General features: G+C 48.3%; 1 protein-coding gene across 1 annotated transcript in view; it reads left to right on the forward strand.

Annotated features, from left to right (window-relative positions):
• The window catches only part of LOC144147105 (uncharacterized), a 51,619-nt gene extending 36,475 nt beyond the window's left edge, over positions 1-15,144 (forward strand). Inside the window, exon 2 of the mRNA XM_077679172.1 lies at positions 14,763-15,144. The gene's annotated coding sequence lies outside the window, so the exon portion shown is untranslated. The remainder of the gene's footprint in view (positions 1-14,762) is intronic.
• The last annotated feature ends 5,847 nt before the right edge of the window (positions 15,145-20,991 follow it).

Consider the following 20,991-nt stretch of genomic DNA (forward strand, 5'->3'; position numbering starts at 1 on the left):
TTGAACGCGTTTCCTTCTTCTGCCATAAACACCCAAAGCGAGTTCAAGTCTAACCCTCTCAGGAAAAATAGGTTAGGAAAAGGGGTACCACAAAAACCTGCTAGAGCGTTCCTTCAGACGTAGTTTTGAAACGTGTTTTAAGAAATTGTCCCCAGTGTTAACGCAGGCAGCTTCCGCTCTTCTCGCCCCGGAAGACTGTGAGGTGACCGGAAAATAGAGATTCTCCTCCCAAACAAAAGTGTGTTTTTGTGGGAGCAGAATAAACGCCCGTTCTTCACATCCAGGAACGACATTCCTTCTTATCCCCTCTCCAACTGAGTGTGGCACACACTCAGACTCAAACGCCGAAGCTGTGTTGTTTCCTGGTTCGATATATTAGAGTAATCCCTCGTTAACTCGAAATCGAATATCCCGAAATATTGGTTTTATCAAAACTCTCTTTCGCCGTGCTTTTACCCCCCATAGGTGATATTTATTTGCCCCCTTAATCTTGAAACGTTTTTTTAGGGGGACCGCGGATATCTCGAAATGTTGACCGAGAGGACACAGGCTAAAGTCTGCTACAGGCACCTGATTAGGTCTCAGTTCTAACACTTACCTCCCACTACTCTCCGAACGCGGTCGTGATCGGCGGTCGTGATCGGGAAAACTATGTTTTACGAGGCCAATGTTCCCGTTACCTGAATGCTGTTCGACGCCTACATTGTTGAGAGAGCTGTGGACGATGTAACTGATCATGAGGACGAAGAGGAGCCTCTAGAATTGCCTACAACTACAGAAGCAACAAAGATGCTGCGCCCAACGTTACTATAGTAACGTTGGGTGCGCCTGCTTCGCAACAAGGTAGAATGTAGCGGTGGCGACAAACCATTGATGCGATGCATTGAGCAGCTAGGGAACGCTTTTCTGGGACCAGAGAAAACGCGAACCAGGCGAGCATCATGCAGTACTTTCTTCTGCCATAATAAACATTTGTTTTTCCCGCGGATATTTTTGCCTTGATTACGGAAGCTTCCTTGTGCAGTGGAGCTTTTGTTACCAGTATCGGCTCTTATTTCAGTGACATGGCCATAAATTATCCGCATAATCGCTTAACTCGAAACAATGCTTATTACAAAATTTTTAGCAGATTTTACGACTTTGACTTAACGAGGGATTACTATATGTGGTGAGCTCACGAAGCTGTACACTTGTATTGGCTATCGGGCTGTGCCGTGTCTGTTGGGAACATAGCTTCCGTTCCGTTGCGTCAACGCTTTGCACGAGTGCTACGTTGCACGCCTTTGTCCCAGATTACTTGGCTTTTAGGCTTACATGTCGCTAACGATTATCGTGATGACAGGGACGATATACAGACTACTGCGTCTCTCCTTGCCTCAAAGCTAGGAAGAGAAATGTTGGTTGGCACGGTCCACCGATAATGATGGCGCGTTCGCGTTTTTTGTACTCCGAGTAGCGGATCTTCTCCTACGGCCACGTAATGCAGGTTGCTGTTGACGTGAGCCGCATATACATTTTGCAGCCATCGGCGAATACTTTATCGATCGCGATTCCACGTCCCGTCGCGCTTTCCGAACGGCAGACCGCGGTGTCTCCGTTAGATGATGTTCTTGCCGTGTAGGGCAATATACAGAGGAAAGAATTTCATGATGAAACAAAACCACATGGGATGAGGTTAATGCAGAGTCGTGGACGAACGTCACCCGATTGTGAAGCGGTGTAGCAGTTTGAACCGATGTGGAGGCTATATATCTCGTATTGGTCATACTACAGTGCCGTTCGGAATTATTTCGAAAGTTCTATTCACGGCACTTTGTTGTTGTCTCTGGGTACTGGGAATAACTGGCTCACTTCGAAACGAATTACGTTATTTAAAGCCTACCGGTTGATATATTCGTCTCCGGGTTTTATTTGTGACCGACTGTTCTGTCACTAGCGCCTCGGCAGCGTTAAAAATGTCGACAGTAATTTTAAAGGCGATCAGCGTTGAAAAGTAGCGGGGATAACCTCTGGTTAGCTTCATAATTGCAAGGTTGTTGCAAATTTGCGTTCTAAACTATAAACCGTTCATTGCTTCATATAAAAAAAGTGGGCTGGGCCAGTCGCTAATCATCATGTGCGAACGGTTGTGATAGTGGCGGGAACACTCCTCCACCAAGTACAGTTGGCAATAGTACGTATGGCACTTGTTGCAATGCTTCTGCCGCATAGAAGTGCGCCCACAAGTCCCGCTTAAAGGCGGGGAAAAAAAATAAAAATTACGAATAATGCGAGCCGGAAAGTAGTAAACGAGATTTTACTATTTTCCTCAAAATTGTAGTTTATATTTGGTTGGGTGGTCTTCGGTTCTGTCGTTCAAGGTTGAGAGGTCTGGTTGTGTACACTGTCGCTTAAACTGTCGGGGATGTTCAGCCCTGGAGGCGTGGAAAGGTACAGGGTATATTGGCAGCTGGGAATATCGTCTGTACTTAAAAATTACTCGGCGCTAAAACAAGGACGAAAAAAAACACGTACACACAACACAGTGCCGAACTTCCAAACACATTTTATTGAAAAAGACGCTGCTTATATACACAAAAAGCTAAAATACCAGAACTTTGTGACGTCAAAGTGCATCACGTTTCTAAAAAGGCTACTTCTTTATCTGACAGCGATATGCACGGAGTACTAACACAGTTGTCCCCTACCTGTCTGATAAAGAGAGCTTCAAGAATTTCATCCTGAAGCTTTCCACCTGCTCCCCTAAACAACTTTGCGAGATCTAGCCGGGGGCTACACTTGCATCTTTTGCAATGCTCAGAAAGTGCTCAGAATCGCCTGACGAATGTCGGAATATTCGTTTATACTTTTGCTGCAACCTGACCTGCAGGTGTCTTTGCAATGCTGACAGAGAACACGCGAACAGCAACTGCTATACTCGGTTACAACTCAAGAACGGCATCACCTCATGTAGTGTATCACTCCGCCAAAGCGCCAGACCCGTGACGTCAGTGCGCGCGTTTTGAAAGGGGTTTGCTATGAATGCGTGATATCGTCTGCCTTGTCTCACGCAGTTTGTTTGTCGTCACTGGAGTCGTTTATACGCATATTAAGTCCAAAAAATCACGGGAACGGCTCACGCAATGTTCAAAATATTCCCAGTAACGCCCTACTTGCGCCGCGCGGAGAAACATCCGGCTACGGTGATAAGGCACAGCGGCAACTTCCGGTGTCTTTCTTAAGTTGTCACCGAGTATAGCTGCAAGATCGTGATTGTATCTCACGTACGCCACCCGAGTCTGCCTATACGAGACGTGGGTTTCGGAATGCAGATTGGAACAATGGAAGACCTTGTGATGGCGACATCAGAAGACGAGGTGTGAAATGTAGTCCCACCGTAAGACGAGCTCACGCTATATAGTAAAATATCGGCTTCGTGGAAGGAACCCTATGCGCGCCGGACTTTGGGCAAGCACGTAAGGGGAACCGTGTGGAAAGGTAAGGGAGTAGTGATCAGGGCAGGAACAGAATCGGTTGAATGGCCGTAATCGGTAGCACTTTCACGCTGCTGCGCTTGCACTGAATACTTTTGCACTGAATCACACTGCGCTTGCACTGAATCTCACACGCTGTTCCCTTATGCTTCATGCTGCAGTAATATTCCGACGTGGAATGATTTCGAGCGAGATTGCAACAGAACTTGGCAAGGCATGCAATGTGCTGCCAAGACTAAGTTTTTTCAATACCCACTTTTTTAGTTCGACAGAACAGGTGGCTCAGGAAGTAAACAAACGGCGGTGGCGTCTTGGGGGCTAGCGAAATTTCATGGAGTCCCATTTGATGCAATGCGTCATGGAGGCGGGGACTTCGGCCCGCACCGCGTTTGCGTTAGTCCTAACGTTAAGGGCCATGAAGACAAAATGCAGCCTAGTTTAATTTGACAAAGAAAGCCTTTTTTAACCCACCCAACTTCACACCAGCCACAAAAGGCCGTTTGCAACCAATAAAATGCAAGAAATGTGAAGGAAAAAAACAAAAAAAAAAACGTGGAAATTTCGCGCTACAGTGACGGAACGTATGTGCAGGATTGAAGTTATCTGGGCAGCCCTAAAAAAGTAGTTATCCGTCCGTTATATGCGCGTTAGCATTTCAGTGAGCCGACCACATAGAGCTAGTCCCCACTACTATGGCGCAGTCATGTTTTGTTGGTGGTGACTTCTGAGACTTCATGGAGAAATCTCTGGAAAGTGGAGTCGCCACTGCTTCGTACGCTTTCGTCAACATCTCCGTGATTTGTTTAGAAGTTTCGGGAAAAAATGGGTTTCTCGGTTATCGGGACAAAGCAGTCTTTTTAATTTAAAAAAACTCCTACTTTGTCTTTGTGGCCCTTTTAGTGATAACACGAGAAAGTTTCAGCATACGACGCGCTGAGCTTCGCGCTCCGGCAGCTTCCGTCCCTCTCTGCATCGACATCGACTGGTTCCACATCCACGGCTCAAATCAAAGAAAAATCCCGCAGATGTTTGCTACGAAATTACGGATAAATTTCGCAGATACCGCGCAGCACACCTATGCTTTCACAACCTCACTGATGAGCAGAGCATATAGGCTGTCCTCCGCCATTTTCATTCCCTCGCATCAATCTCGCGCAACCTTATTTTGCTCCGTTGCAGCATACGCAGACTCCGTTTACAACTCGCTCGTGCAAGTTGCGGCGCCTCGTATGTGTACATACATAGCGGGTTTTATTTCCTGTGAGTCTGTGTAACAGCTGCTGCCCACGTATGGCGCCGTTCGGAACGATCACGTGCTTTGAAAAAGAAAAAAAAGCGGCAGCTTTGTCAGCACAACAAACGCAGCTGGAATACTTGGGACTCGCGCGGCTGGCCGGGGCTTTAACTGCTCGCATTCGAGCCCATGCCCTCCATGTAGATGAGATGTGTTGGCGAACGTATTCAGGTCTTAGTGCTTATCGCAGCTCGGGTTTTAAATGCGGGCGGGTTCTAATGCGGGCGGGTTTTAAATGCGGGCGTTTCTAATGCGGGCGGGTTTTAAATGCGGGCGTTTCTAATGCGGGCGGGTTCTAATGCGGGCGGGTTTTAAATGCGGGCGTTTCTAATGCGGGCGGGTTCTAATGCGGGCGGGTTTTAAATGCGGGCGTGTCTAATGCGGCCGGGTTCTAATGCGGGCGGGTTTTAAATGCGGGCGTTTCTAATGCCTGCGGGTTCTAATGCGGGCGGGTTTTAAATGCGGGCGTGAACACGCGCTGGGCTTTAATAGGGTTGCGCAATATTTCCTACCACGTGGCGAATGTGCTTTCTACCGGTAGAATATCCAAGTAGATGTGATTGCGGGGGAACACTTTGCAGGTGGGGTAACGGCATATATGAAGTATGCGGTTGAAGTAACGGCTTGTATTCATTGGGGTAACGACATAAAAATGAAGTACGCCACCGGGACGGCAGGCGTGCAAAGAAATTACAGCTGGTATGTACGGGATTTGACCGTTACGGTAATACGAACACTCATGCGTAGGTTAGGCGGCATTAGTTCTGACAGGATTTTCTCACCTGCTTGAAATTGACTTGTACGTTATTTTTATTCGAATTTAAATTAGCACACTTCCGCGTGCTGGTCCAGGCCCTGGCGCATTCCTTCAGTCTCTACGACCAGATTTACCCGAAGTTTAACAATATTTGACGCTCAACCCAGTTGATGCGGTGCTTACCGTCCGTGTCCTGGCATCTGCTTCGGGCTGCGCTGTGAATTTCGTTTCAGATAGGAAGTCCGCAGAGGAGCAACGTTGTGCAAGCGAACAGCTATAATAGCAATTTAACTCCATCTGTAAAGTTGTTGAATGCTTCGGTATAGCGGAAAGTGAAAAGAGAGAGCGAAAAAAAAAGAAAGTGACAAGAGAGAGAGAGAGAGAGAGAGAGAAGAAATTCTATGCTGCCGTATATGCTTCAATGTCTACGCCTGAACTGCGTCCTGGTAGTTTTTGATGGCTCACCACTAAGCGCTTTTACGTTAAATTTACAGTTTATCATATGAGGCCCGTTTAGTTTCACGTTATAGTTTCACGAGATGTGAAAATATAGTGATATATCAATATAATCATACATCAAAAATCATGTAAACCGCAATCTGTCTCGACCTTAGAATTTGCTAACACCCTGATCTGCCGCGTAATGTAGTCAGCCAGCACCACTGCAGTTAACAAAAACCGCTTACGGCAAAACATAAGAAGCAACAACGTGGATACCTTTACTGTCATTCCCATCTAACCTCCCGCGCTGAGAGGAAAGTCGTAGCGGAGTAGGTAAGCCGGCCCTGGGCCGGAATAATGCACTCGTACCGCTCACTCGTTCCGCCTATTTGATGTGTACACCGAGGCTCACTTAGACGGCATTCTTTTCAGTCTCGGCGGTAGCCGGACGAACATTCACGTCGAACGGCAAGGCCGCGTTGAGCTGCTTCATGTTCACTGGGCGTCGTGCAAACGCCCTTCCATTGCGCGCACCGTAGCCGAGCTAATTTCGCAACCATGATCACTCCCAATTGAACCGCTTAACCATGTTCTGTGCTCTCCCACTACCGGATACGCAGCCACCCGGCCTTCGAATACCTCGGTGGTGAGCCTTGAGCACACAAACCTGTCAGGCCCATGCGGCGCGCGCGCCAGAAGGAAAGCCGTCTGAGAACGTACGCGACAGGGCTACCGCACAAGCTGCCGCCTCGTGCATGCCGAATGCGCGTGAAGATGCGAGCGACGGGTGAAATTCGCTACCGAGAGTGTGGGACGGGAAATGGTTGTGGGCTTCAGGGATCCTTCCCACGCCTACCGTAGCACGGCCAACGGCTCCGCGGGTGTCGTCCTTCGCGTTCACCAGGCGACGTTGGTGGGAAAGAATTGCGAAGATCGTGAAACTTGGCAGGTTCGAAGCGCTACAAGCCAAGCATCATGGATTTGTCATCACTATCCAAGCCTTCAGCTGCGAGAAATTCGTTAACGCGCCTGCATTTACTATACACAAGAATGCCTCCCCCGGGGCAGTACTTTCCTACGCAAGACAATGCCTTCATCTGGAACAAAAGGCTGCCGGTTTACTTCCCTGAAGCACTAAGAGGTGGTTGGTGTGGCCACCATCTCTCTTATGAGGGAAGTGTGTTTCCATATAGCCTTTATTATCGCGCTGGGCGGATGATTTAACCCTGTGATGTCGATGTAGGACCTAGTAATGACGTGGCTGTTTTGACCAGCTGCCGTGAGTCCTTACAACGTTGACGTGCCTGTACAAGGGCGTTCAGCGTTTATGGCCATATCCGTGTAAGCAACGAAGAAGATTACTGAAGCTGGTTTTCATGAGTCACGTGTACGGGAAGTGTTTTCAACGCTTCACATCTCCCACGGTCACGGAAAGAAAAACACGCAGCCTTTAGTGTTTTTTTTTTCGCATGGCGGCGTTGGGTATATTCTGTTGATGAAATAGAAAGTGGGGGATAGGAGACGAAGTGAGAAGCGATGGCCTTAACTGCGCGATTGTGGTTCGCTGATGTCGAGGACTCCCTTGAAGTGCCTTTGCCGGAGCCTCTTCTCTATCTCGTAAAATTCCTACGAAATTACTCCCAAGCTCTCTGTCAGTTATTCCTGGATGTAGAATGAAAGTTCGCACGCACGCACGCACGCACGCACGCGCGCACGCACCCCCCCCACACACAGATATATATATATATATATATATATATATATATATATATATATATATATATACGTATTGTCAAGCGTTCACTTGCATAAGTAGTCACATAGCATCACGGGAAAAACAAAGTTATATGTATGACAAGGAAGAACAAACAGCAAAGATGAAAGTCGTTGACCTATCAAGGTAACTGATGTTCTTTTATAAACACTAAAGTTCTACCCGCAATCGTGTTCCGGCTGGCCACTTAACACGATTGGAGGGACCATGCTGGGCCACAATGATGTTTTTACGGTATTTTTGTGAATTTTCCGAAATCATGGCACATCGCCGTTCCCCGTTCATACCTATATTAACGCGTCGGAGCAATAAAACAGAGCACAAAAAATATGTATTTTTGTTTTCCGTTCGAATATAAGGCAGTCTTTTTTTAAAGAGGGCTCGAAATGGGCGGAAACTGCTCCCCAGCAATTAGGTGATGCGTTCTAGTGCCGCGGACACGTGCCGGCTAATGGGCGCACCACCGCACGATGCAGCCGAGCGAATCCCTCTCTCGGACAGCAACGGCGCCAGTTTCATGAGACGGCCCGACGTGATCCGTGCACTGAGAGCAGACGCGCAGAGGTCGATACGGGCCTCCCGACTTCTACCGGTCGATACATTAACACTGCAGGGTTTGCCGCTTCGCCGTAGTACGGCAGAGTAGTCGCGAGTGGAGCGGCCGCATAGCCACTTTCACATTCGGCTGGACGTTAGCGTTAATTCAACGGAATTAGTGCTGATGGAAAAGTAGTGGCGTTGATGTTGCAGCTCCACTGCCAGTTGACCAGAACTTTAGGTTGGGCTGTATACTCTTTCAGAGGTGTTTAGTTAGAGAAAATTAATTCGGGGGTAGCTAGTAATCCCTATTAGGTTGATCCGAAGGAAAAAAAATTGGCGCAGCTTGCACTAATAGTGCAAGTTTGGAGAAACAGTAGAGCTAAGGTTCGACATAGTTTACCCCCACACTGACAGCGGATTCCAGGAGAGAGGGAGCAGCCGGACCCCAGCAGTGCAAAGCCGTTTTGGACGGCACTGTAAAGTAAAGTCCATTAAAGTATCTGAAGTGTTTTATTCAATAGCAATCGTCGTCATCCCTTTCGCCATCGTCTTCCGACTGCACAGCCGCGTAGGGCAAATCCTCTTGTAGCGCGTACTCGCCTCGGTAGACCTCCACTTCTTCGCCAGCTGGTCCGGAGGCCCTCTACGTGCCGATTGTTAAGGGATGACTTGACAGATTCGTCATCTTCGTCTTGGCCGCGGTTGACCCGTGGCACGCCGGTCGCTACACGACGACGACGACGACGAAGTCGGGAGCTGCTTATGCGGCATAAGCTCATGCGCAAACCTGGACGACGCCGGGTGGTCGCAGCTAAGCACGCGCTCAGGTGCGCTCGGTATTTTTTTTTTTTTGCTAAAGCCACTTTGCGGAGGTCGTGCCCGGCGCCTCGCGTCGGGGATGCCGGGCGGTCGCGGCGAGGCACGCGTTCACGTGCGCTCGGGGTTTTCTGTGTACGCCGAACTGATTTGTTCCGGCCTAAACAGCTGTCCTGTTAAACATTGTTTTCCTTTTGTGTCCGACGTAGGCGTTTGTTGCCGTGTCTTGGAGTCTCCCAGGAACGCCTAAAGGAACAAGCTTCTAGCTAGTGCGTTACAACTGTTTAAGCGGCCTGGTTAATGCGTATGTTTCAACAGCGATGGTGTTTAGGCTGATGGGCCGGCGAACTTGGGCAAGAAAACCTCGCCGAGTGATGACGTCATCGCGCATGCCGGCACCGCTCGACCTTCGACAACATTCTGCCCAACGCTCGTGGCGTGATCTCTCGCGTGCTCATCTACTCGCCAGTTCACGTGTGTTCGCGCCTGAAGTGGGGAGCACAGAACAGTTCGCGCTACAGACGCTGAGTTCGCGAAGCCGGTTTCCGCCGGGTCTAGCGCGTGCTAACGCGGTTTAATTCGGGAGAGATGTGAATGACTGCGTACAAAACGTATCCAGGCCTGCTGGTCATGGAGAACTTTCAGCGGCAAGTTCGGAAATACGTGTCAGGGGCAGCAGCCGGGTCTCCGACGAAGGTGGAGATGGAGCTGCGCGGCTACTCGTGAACGAATGCGACGACTTTGCTCCAATCCCCACTATCGCGCCTGTGAAGAGGCGACGAAACGTCAGAGAGAGAGAGAGCGAGCCAGCGAGCGAGCGAGCGAGCGAGAGAGAGAGAGAGAGAGAGAGAGAGAGAGAGAGAGAGAGAGAGAGAGAGAGAGAGAGAGAGAAATAACATTTATTGAAAGAGCTCCCCCTTATGGGGCGGTGGCGGCTGCCCTCAGGGCCGCAGCGACCTGGAGGCCTCGGGAGGTGACTAGCACCTTGTCCGAAACCTCGGAGCTCCGCATGTTGCAGAAAATCCGGAGTTGCGAGCTTGCGTACATTAGATACTTTAATGGCCGAGTGCTCATTGTTCCTTGGGGGGAAAGTTAACGACTACACCACGCAGGAACTTTTACCGAGTCTCGAATCATAGCCACGCAGAAAGCTTTGTCGAGTCTCCAAGCACAACCACGCACAAACTTTACCGAAGCCGGACTAAGCTAGCTGGTCCGCAAGCTTCGCTGTTTGCCCAGTCTTCGCACCACTAGTGTGAAGCTGCCCCATTTTTTCCAGTGGCAGTGCTTATTCTGTGGACAAGTGTATGATGATAATCATGAACACGGGGTGCAGCCGTTTTCTGTGGACCAGACCACACGGTAATGTTCAGGTTTATTTTGTGGATCGCACCACGGTACGTCTAATGCTACCTAAAAGATACCAATCCACAGTATTTGCATAAATTATGCGTGGAATTGACTTAATAAGAGAACAGGTTACAGCAAAAAATTTAATCGCAAAAAAAACTACGTAACTGCAGGACTCCAACCCAGGGGTTAGCACCATAAGCCAAGTCTCTACCACTGCGCCACGGAAGCCGACGAGCAGAGCCCTTTTAGCAGTAACTCAAAACAGAACTTACCATGTGGTCTAGACCACAAAATAATGCTAAACATTATTCTGTGGTCTGGTCCACACAATAGGCAGTGCGTCTTACGTACAGCCTGATGAGGGACAGCTTCAGTATAATATCTTTCAAGCTCTTGCTGCATATACGTGCTGAAAATTATGATTCTGAAAAATATAGGTAAATTTATCGTATGTTATTTCTTTCAGTGCATATAAGCAGCAAGTGCTTGAAAGTTATACTGAAACCATTCCTCATCGGCCTATACGTGGTAGTATTGCTTTGTTCACTTCTGTTGACAGCTCTTCCGTGGGTACTTCAACAAAAGAACACAAAAGTACAAGGACGGTAGGATGACTGGAGTAAGGATAACATTTTTTGTTTTGGTAGAGACTGGTAGATGTCTGAATGTTTGGCTGGCCAAATTACCAGTGTCGCCGTGCTGCCACCATAAATGACGGGGATTGGGCGTGTGTCTGTGGTGTCCGTAGCGGTGTAAAGCGGAACAACAAAGGGAACCACGGCATACGCACGGGAGAGTGGGCTATGTAAATGGATATCCGTTGGTCTAATTCTGCTAGTATCAACTGGGGTCATCATGGCCTGTGTTGTGCTTCTTTTCGCAGTTTTTGAATACGCGGGCTGTGCTGTCCGGCGAGACCATTATGCGTGGTTTGCGTCCCAGCACAAAACCACGTTCAAACAAAACTACCATACAAATTATCTATGTGTACGGCAAATAAGCCAGCTTTACTGGAGACCGCTGCTCCTACATAAGTCCTGTATAGTGGCCGCTTGTATGGCTATCCTGTACAGGTTCTGTAAACTGCCTATCCCATATAACTCCTATATCACTCCTAGCCTGTATAACCCCCTCCGCTATAACTCCTCCGCTTGTATAACTCCCCTCTTATATAACTACACATCCTGTATAGTTGCTATCCTACAAGACTCATATTTTACAACCCATGCTTGCAGCATTGTTCAGTAAGGTTGGTGTACGCTTCTTCATAGTGTTCTTAAAAAAATGCTTAGTTTGGGTTACAACTTTGCGCGCAAAAATGTTAAATCAAACGGCGTGAAGACAAGCAGTCTGTGAACGCCTGGAACAGCTCTCACTGTAGACCCGTGCATTGCAGGCATCGTCAAGGTATCCTGTTGGATGCCCTCTTGCACATCCGAATAGGATACAGCTTAAGCGTGGCATGGCCCCAGCTTCCTTTCAGTTCACGTCGTGCAGCAGCTATTTATTCTCATACACCACGAGTTACTTCACAAAAGCAATACGCTTAACTCTGTAAATCGTGCTTAAAAGCGACCCGTATGACAATGAGAGGCACTTTTTTTTCTGTTATGGAGGAAAATTCCCTCGCTTCTAGACCAGCAGGCAGAGACATTGCGGTGCTTGTGCTATTTTTAGGTCCACGCCAGGCGCCCTCTTTCCTTCGCGTTCTTCTAGACTGCAGCGAGGTTTCTGCTGGCCGAGCTCATCCCTGCTGCGAGGGATCGCGGCAGATGATAAGCCTCTCCTGCGGCTCTAAACTCTGCTCCCACCAGGCGTGGCCTCTTTTTTGTTCTTGTCATTTCGCTCTGCTTTGTTCCCACGGAGCACGTCCACCTTCTTGCACGCTTTCCGGTTCTTATCCTGTTTTTGCCTGCTTGGGAATGCTTACTGCGGCTTCTTTTTTGCCGTCTTAGTTGCTTAATGGTTTCGTGACCTTGCGTTCCTTGACTGGAGGAAAACCTGTTGGAGGTTATGTCTGCGGCGTATCACGTTCGTTCTACATGGTTCATGACCTTTTGTTTAAAGCACGATGGCTTCGGGCAGAAATGTACGTTTATTTAGCTCCTACCAACCGCAACCTACCCAAATCTTTCTATTACCGATATCACCCAGACGTGCCTACCGATGTTGAAGAGCTTTTCGGGTTACTGTATATAGATTTGTATTTTTTCACTCAAGTAAGTTTTTAGTTTCATTACTGACATTTGTTGGTGCAAAGTCTTTCGCAACCGGAAAGAAGTTAGTTCCCTATGGAGGCTAGTTGTTAAAATAAAACAAAGGTGTATGATGTCATCACTGTGCATGAAGTTAGTTATTCATGGATGTGGTCAATTTTTTTTGGCACAGACTGTTACATAAACCTGGCTTCATGTAGAAATCTCCAGGCACGAACTCGCGTATATCGTAATAACACCACCACGCCTGGTGGCAAACCACCTCTTCCGTAACAGTAATACCAATCAGCCGTTAGCGCGGCCGCATGCGGCGTTCCGAAGCGCGTCTCCGTGACGTCAGCTTAGAGATTCTCGTATTTGTCGTCTGCTTCACTCGGGCTCGCTCTCCCTGCTGTTTCTTGGCGCTAAGTTGACTTTTTATGCTAGTCCACACGAGTTTTTTTCGTGTGCGTAACATTTGAAACGACTTGAAATCGCGTGCACTAGCTTAAGACGTGATTTAAAGTACAGTTTTTTAAAACCGCTCTGGACAAAACATTGCCGGCGTCGCCCCATTTGTTGCGAAGCCGGTTCTGTGCGGAGCGCGAAGCATCGGAGCTAGACGTCAACTTCTGTACCGAGCAATCTTCCGAACAAAGGGAACAGCCAGCTGCTAACAACCGACAGCTGCGAAAATGCTAGACGAAAACAAATTCCAGGCCTTCAGGGTTGTCGGCATTGGCAGAAGGCATTACGATTCCCGGTAATCGTATGTAAGGAGATGGCAAAACAGTTTTTGAAAGGGTGTTGGCATGCCTCTCCTTAATTAAGATGTTAGGTGAAAAGCGGTGCCTACTTCGAGCCATGAAGATTACCCCACATTAGTTTGGTATTTCCGCAGTTTTTCTCCCAGCTCAGTGTATTTTCTGAGCGGCATGTATGGGATGAACCCAGTGTACCGATGTGGTATTAGATCACTGTGAATCATTAGAGCAAAGAATCGCTTTGAAAGTATCGGCATTAGTTATCTGTGAATCTGTATAACTTATAGCTAGCCGTAGGCATGCTGACGTTTGTGAAAGGTTATACGTTAGAAGTGCACAAAAGCACATTAAAAACTCAAATGTATTGCTCGATTTTCCCGTTCTTTTTGTAAGCTGAGAAACCAGCATACAGAACTGTACTTTTTGATGCATCGATGGTAGTACTTTCTGATGCACAGCAAGCAGAGAAGATCTGGAAAAGCAGGCGTTGTCCGGGAATGTGTTGATTATGGCAAGACGTCAAAGTAATCGCCACAATTGGGAAAGACCAACCAATTTGTTATTTCGGTGTGACTGAAATATTAAGCAATCGATGAAAGCACAGAAATGCACAATTGGGACTGGCCGCTTGGAAAATGAAGTTGAAAAATACTTTAATTGAGCAAAGCCGACATATCTTTAAAAGCAGGAAATTACCGGTGTAAAGCGCGAGGGAATAAGGTAGCTCACTCGAAAACAAATTTTACGCCTTTCTGTCACTAGCATACTTGTAAGAAAATAATGTAGCCAACTCTACGCCTTTTTATTACTGCCATACTTACATTACCGGTAAAAGTCCTGTGTTTTATATGGCCAGCTGCAGTTGCAACCTTTTCAAATGAAACAGGTTGCATATGTTAGTGGGATTAATAATCAATGTTAGGAAGCCTGCAAATTACAATATTTCTACCTAAATCTGGATTCCGCTGATTAAGCTATATGGCTTCTTGGGGAATCTACCTTTAACGCAGTTTATACGAACTTTATACGAGTTTATTCGATTTTATACGAATTCTATGCGAACTTTTTTATACAATTTCCACTCGCGAGGGGTCAGAATTTGTGAAGTTTATATGAACCACTATGTCGTGGAAAGAATATGCTGCTACGACGTCGTGTTCTAGTTCCAGATGTTTGTACTTCTACTTCTCCGTCGGTCAATAAGTCAGTCAGTGCACAGATATAGAAGCATGTGGTAGCCTGTGCAAATATTTGTGTGTGCAATGCTTCCGTGGGCTCACATTTTGGGTCCCTACAAATTCTCTAGAGGTTCGTATACTGACGTTTCTTTTATTTTTTCTTTGTCTTGTGCGCAGGCCTGTGACGGACCAAAACCCCTTCCACAAGCGAGCCCGGTGCGTGGATGCACCAGACCCTTCGTGGAGGAGACCGAAGCTAGAAGCCAAAGTGTCACTGCAGAGACGGCGGCATTAGAGTATCCTGAAAGGAAACAAAAATGTTTCTTCGTGTCTCCTGTACATAGCTCAGTTTCTGCGGGACGTGTGCTTCCAGAAACTTTTTAACGAATTTCTTCCTCAAATTCCTTTTCACTCTCGATGTACCTTGTAACTGTGATGGTGTGAGGAAGCCTAGATCGTCGCGACCTTTTATTTATAACGTTGTTTCCAACTTTCTAGGAATAATAAATTGCTACTCCCGTATTGTGTACCACGAGGCATTAAACGTTTAGCAACCGCTGAGTTTTTTGTGCTTGTCTCGGCGATACACCCAGGACTCATCATCACGCAACAAAGACGGAAGAAAAGCTCGCGAGGTAGGTTTCCGCATCTCCATTCGAAGTTTGGAAGAGCATAATGTGTAAGTTATTACAAACAAATGCACTCAAATTCAAGGGAAGAATAAAAAGCAGGATCAAACGAAAAGATACAGGGAGAATAAATATGCACAGCCGGATGACCTTTTAGCTATCTTTCGGCAGCACCGAAGTTATGTGCACGCCTACCTTAGTACGGTGCTATGCGCATTCCCGCAATGCCAGGCCCACAAGAGCGTCGTCTGGTAGGCTTCGTTCCCGACGCAAGCCCCCTTTAAGAGCCTTATTTACACAAGTCTAGTGCGCCGCTATTATGCAAAGACAGCAACGTGCGTACCGCTTCTTCGCTAGCTCACCTCGAACATGACATGAAACTTCGCGGAAACCTGTCGTTAGCCTTGTCGTCGTGCTGCCATGTCGATTGCAGGAGACCTTCGCCTCGGAACGTGTCCGCCGCGAAAAGGGTTGGGAAGCTTCTGTAAAAAAGTAAGGCAGATAGCATCATCACCGTGCCTGTTGTGCTTTCTCTACTTGCGGAGCAGTGACATAGGCGGAAAAGGGGGAGAAGCAGGGAAGGGGGTTCAAGCCTGTTCGAAATTTTTATCGACCCCCAATAATATCACTGAAATTTTGATTGCGTGCGGCCCCCACTCTTTTTCTGCCAAGAATACACATCTGACGATTTCTTGTCTATATATACCGATATATACAGGGTGATCAAAATTAAGTCGACAGGCTTTTTAAAATTAGGCGCTCAGATTTACGGGAAGACCACTTCTACACTGAAGTTATGTGCCCAGGGTGGCACATAATTAGGTGGTAATTATTGGTAGCGGCGGTTTAATTAACGAAAATAAATAATTAACTCCTTAGTATCTGCATAAGCACGCCTGTTAGTATTGAAAAGTTGGACGCAATGGGGTTTCTACGCAGTTTCATTTGGCAGAATTCTTCTAGCGCATGCGTAATCCGAGATATAGAGCAGCGACGTTTAATTGCCGATCACATGATTGCGCATGCTAGACAGTGAAGACAGGCGCGAAGTTTCTCCCCTTTGTTTTGTGTTTCGGTAACGGTTCGGATTACTGCAGATTGTGATAACGCCAGCCAAGACTCAAAGGGTGCCAGCTCCCCGACGGCGACGCATGGCAAAAGTGTGAGGGGGCGGCAGTGAGACATACTGAGCCGCAGCGACGCGCTTGGAGATGACGCCATAGCAGCGCCTGCCGCCCTCCCCCTCATGCTTTCGCCAGACGCTCCTCCCCCATTTTCTTTCTGCCTTCGGTGTCTCGTTTGCTAGCTCGGTTACGCGGACATCGCCTTCGCTGCTGCCGCGCAAAAACCCATGTACCGGGCGCCATACTGAGGCGCACTAAAATGTTCAGATAGGAGCAGAGTATCATAGGTGTCTGCGTGGTATTGTCTACTGAACCTAGTTTATGTTTTCCGCTTTCACATTTTTCACATGTAAAAAACGTCCTTAGTCCCTGAAGGACATCACCGGCAAGGGCTATGGGGTGAGCCTATTGAATCTGTGGAAAACTGTTTCTCCCTGAAGAAAAATACTGGGGAGACAAGGAGGTGGGCCGACACAATTATTGTGTCGGACACAAGCGCCTGAAGATATCCGTGCATCAAGACGAGCCCAGAAGGCAATTCGAAGGCATATGATTAAGCTCGCCAAGCGTGAGTGGGAATCCTTCTGCTCCAAGCTGGACCCCCGGAAGCCGCTCTCCAGAATATGGCTCTTGCTCCGAAGTTTGCGGACCCCGCAAATTCAACTGCACCCGTTCAGATCCATTTCACTGAGCACGAACACCAGTGACCTCCAAGTCGCTGACCCCTTCTGCAGGAGAATTACTGCAGCGCCAGCAGCTCTTCTTCCGCCACACACTCCCCCCAACGAGGGATGCTCAGGCCCGGTGTTCCCAATGGACGAGCCATTCTCCATGGCAGAGTTGCTCGCTGCACTGGCTTCTGTCAAGAAATCCAGCTGCCCAGGCCCGGATGACATCACCTACACAACCATCTCGCATCTAGGTGAAAAGGGAAGAAGTTGCCTCCTGCATGCCTTCAATCAGTCGTGGGAAACTGGTCGTCTAGAGCCAAGGTGGAAACACGCTCGCCTTGTCCCAGTCCTAAAGCCAGGTAAAGTTCCAACCGCCATCGAGTCTTACCGACCCATAGCGCTCCTGAGTTGTGTCGGGAAACTGATGGAAAAAATGGTGCTGCTCCGCTTGGACTGGGATTTGACCATCCGAAATATATACCCGGCACAGATGTTTGGTTTCCGCAAGGGTCGTAGCAGCCTCGACAACGTCATCGCCCTTGTAAATAGCATAAGAGAAGCAAAGTGCCGGCGGAACATTGCTGTCGCTGTGTTCCTCGACATCAAGTCAGCGTATGACTGCGTCGAGCATGAAGCCATCCGCTCTGCGCTGAAGTCTTTAGGCATCAGGGGCCGCATGTACGCATGGCTATCGGACTACCTCTCCGATAGGTATGTGTACATGTCTACCGACATGGGCGACTCATCGCTACATCAGGTGACCCGAGGTGTTCCACAGGGCGGGGTGCTGAGCCCTACACTCTTCAACATTGCCATAGTTGGCCTAGAGAAATGCGTGCCAAAGTCGGTAGAAATCTCCCTGTACGCCGACGACATCTGTCTATGGAGTTCTAGCCGCAATAGGCGAGTGTTACGGTCAAAACTGCAGCGGGCAATTGACTCTATTGCGGCATTTCTGGCAACTAGAGGATTAGTGATTTCAGGGAATAAGTGTGCTGCGATGGCCTTCACAAAGCGTGACCTTACGCGCTACGGCCTCACTGTTGGAGGGACCGCAATTCCATACGTCCGGACCCACAAGTTCTTGGGAGTGACATTTGATAGTAATCTCACCTGGTCGCCACATGTTCGCCACCTCAAGGACAAGATTACTTCCTTCGCCCGCATATTCCGCATGCTCTCCACCAAGACTGGCGGTTGTTCAGTCAATTCTCTTCTACGGGTATACAAAGCGCTTTGCGTTGGCCTGCTGAGTTACAGCATCCCTGCTTTGGTCCCTCTATCAAAAGGAACTGTCAAAGCGCTAGAGAGCATGCAAGCACAAGTCCTGCGGGTCTGCATTGGCGTTCCAAAGACAACCTCTACCATCGGAACGCTGACAGAATGCAGGCAGCTCTCACCACTCGCTCTAAGCACGCAGGAGTTGCTTCGTGCGCGTCTGCGGATTGTGGCAAGACAGCGGGGCCATCCTCTAGCGACAAGCTGGGCCAAAGAAGTGCGTGAATTTCTGCCGAAGGAGTATCAAGAGCCTTCTCCTCCTGAGCACCCGCCCTGGATGTTCCTGCCCATACCAGTCACGACTACTGTGCCCGGTATCACGAGGAAGGAGTATATTCCGGCTCCCGCACTAAAGTTCCTCGCCCTGGACTACATGTCGCGGATATACAGAGACCACACTCATGTGTACACTGATGGGTCGGTGTCGTCAACGTCATCCACTATCGGGGTGTGGATACCGTCATCCCGTACTACCATCAGTGTCATGCTCAGCCACAGAACGTCAACTACGGCTACCGAACTTGCAGCTCTGAGGGTGGCTTTCGCTCATATCGTCAAGCAACCCGCTCGAGAGTGGGCCATCTTCACAGACTCAAGGGCTGCCCTTCAATGTCTAGCATCTTTTCCAAAAGACCAGCTTGTGTGTGACATACACGCTTTACATCTCCAAGCTCGCCAAGCGCACCATCACATTGCACTTCAGTGGATTCCAGCCCATTGTGGGATAACTGGCAATGTGAAGGCGGACATTGCTGCATCCGTTGCGCATAAGCATAATGGATCGGCAATAGCTATACCATTCTCCAGGAAAGATGCATCTATACTTGCATCCAGAGTGGCATGGAACATGCAGCGTGCAGCCTGGGATGACGTATCACGTCATTACGCGCCGTTATATTTCATAGATCCCAACTGCAAATTTAAAATGCCACCAGGACTCTCCAAGCGGGTACAAGCAATCCTACATCGCATGCGGTTGAATGTCGCATACACGCGCAACTTCCTCTTCAAGATAAAACAGGCTACGTCGCCACTCTGCCCACACTGTGATGTGCGAGAAACCCTGCAGCACCTGCTCTGTGAATGTGCTCGATTCAGTGCTCAAAGAGTATCCCTCGCAGTGACTTTGGGACTGCCGCTTTCCGTGGACATGCAGCTAAAGGACGTTTTAGGACCATGGGCTTGTCCCAAACGTGCTTTACGGGCTACCAAAGCTCTGATAGAGTACCTGCAACACACAGGTCTAGACCAGTCGCTGTGAATAACTCGCCGTATCTGTACGCATCAACTTCTTGGACATCATCGCCATCATCTTCATCACGTCATCAACTGGAGTAGCAAGTTAGGCATTTTAGCCTAGCTAACATCGCCAGACTTCATTAAAGATCGCTCTCTCTCTCTCTCCCATTAATCTTCAATTATTCCGGTCCTGTGCTAACTGCGACCAATTTATCCCCGCAAACGTCTTAATCTCATCTGCCCATCTAACTTTCTGCCGCCCCCTGCCACGCTTGCCTTCTCTAGGGATACACTCTGTTACCCTTAATGACCAACGGTTACATTGCCTTCGCGTCACATGCCCTGCTCACGTCCATTTCTTGTTAATTTCTACTAATATGTCCTTAACACGCGTTGGTTCCCTGACCCACCCATCATCTTCCTTTCCATGGCTCGCTGAGTCGTCCTCAATTTAAGTTGATCCCTCTTAGTGACCCTCGAAGTTTCTGCCCCGTAGGTGAGTACCGGTAAGATGCAGCTGTTATACACTTTCTTTTTCAGGGACCCTCTGGCACCAGCTGACATCTTCAGTGGCAAAATCACTGGAAAGTATGTGGCAATTGTGGGCGGGTGTGCTGAAGTCGCAGCCAAACGGGAAATCATGAATCTGCCTTAAGTTTGTGACAGCAGATATCATGTCATAAGGCTTTCTTATTTAATCATGTTAGCACATTTAAGCGCCCGAGTAATTTTTCCTTCGAATTATATCTGTTCAGTTCAGACAGCTCCCCGCATGCTGTAGAGAACTTGTTTTGTTATAGTTCAAAATTATCGTAGTGGAGCTAAACTGTTTCAGGTGCAGGCGAATCAACGGAAACAGAGGGTCTTCACGCGGGCAAAGATCCTTCACGGCCCGCATTCACTCGGGCGCTGGCGCGGACAGAAACTCCGGAAATTCCAATTGAACGCGTGTCTCACGGTCAAAGAGCCGTTGTAAGCGAGTGCGGCGGGAAGTGTTGGGCGCTGCCATTCTGCACGTTGATCTGGTGAAGGAGCCCGTTGAACCCATTTATTTATTAGGTTAACCGGTAGAATTATTGGCAAATCGTAGAACATCTAGAAGAACTGTTGCGGTGCAAGCTTTTTCAAGGTTCCTTTCTTCGTTTTATTTGAAACGACCCGAGCGAAGGGACTGCGGTGGTAGACGCACGTTTATTTAAACTATTCCTTCCATATACTTTCCAAGTAGGGAAATAAAAACGATATGCCGTACAGCCTGGGTTACAGGTTTTATAGACCTCAGATCCTGCTTCAGGGACGGACAGCCGCCTAGTAGTATTCGCCACGTGTTCCCGACATTTCACATAGTTGAGTAACTTTCTGCACAGCGGCCGGGTAACATCTCAAGAGCCACGTTCAGAAACGGTGGTTGTTTGGATAACATCAAGGATATCCACAGCCTCGCCGTCAGCGTTTTTATTTGTGG

This window comes from Haemaphysalis longicornis, unplaced genomic scaffold, assembly GCF_048455015.1.
Source record: "Haemaphysalis longicornis isolate Haplotype H1 unplaced genomic scaffold, Haemaphysalis longicornis Haplotype H1 scaffold_7, whole genome shotgun sequence".
Taxonomy (NCBI): Eukaryota; Metazoa; Arthropoda; class Arachnida; order Ixodida; family Ixodidae; genus Haemaphysalis; species Haemaphysalis longicornis.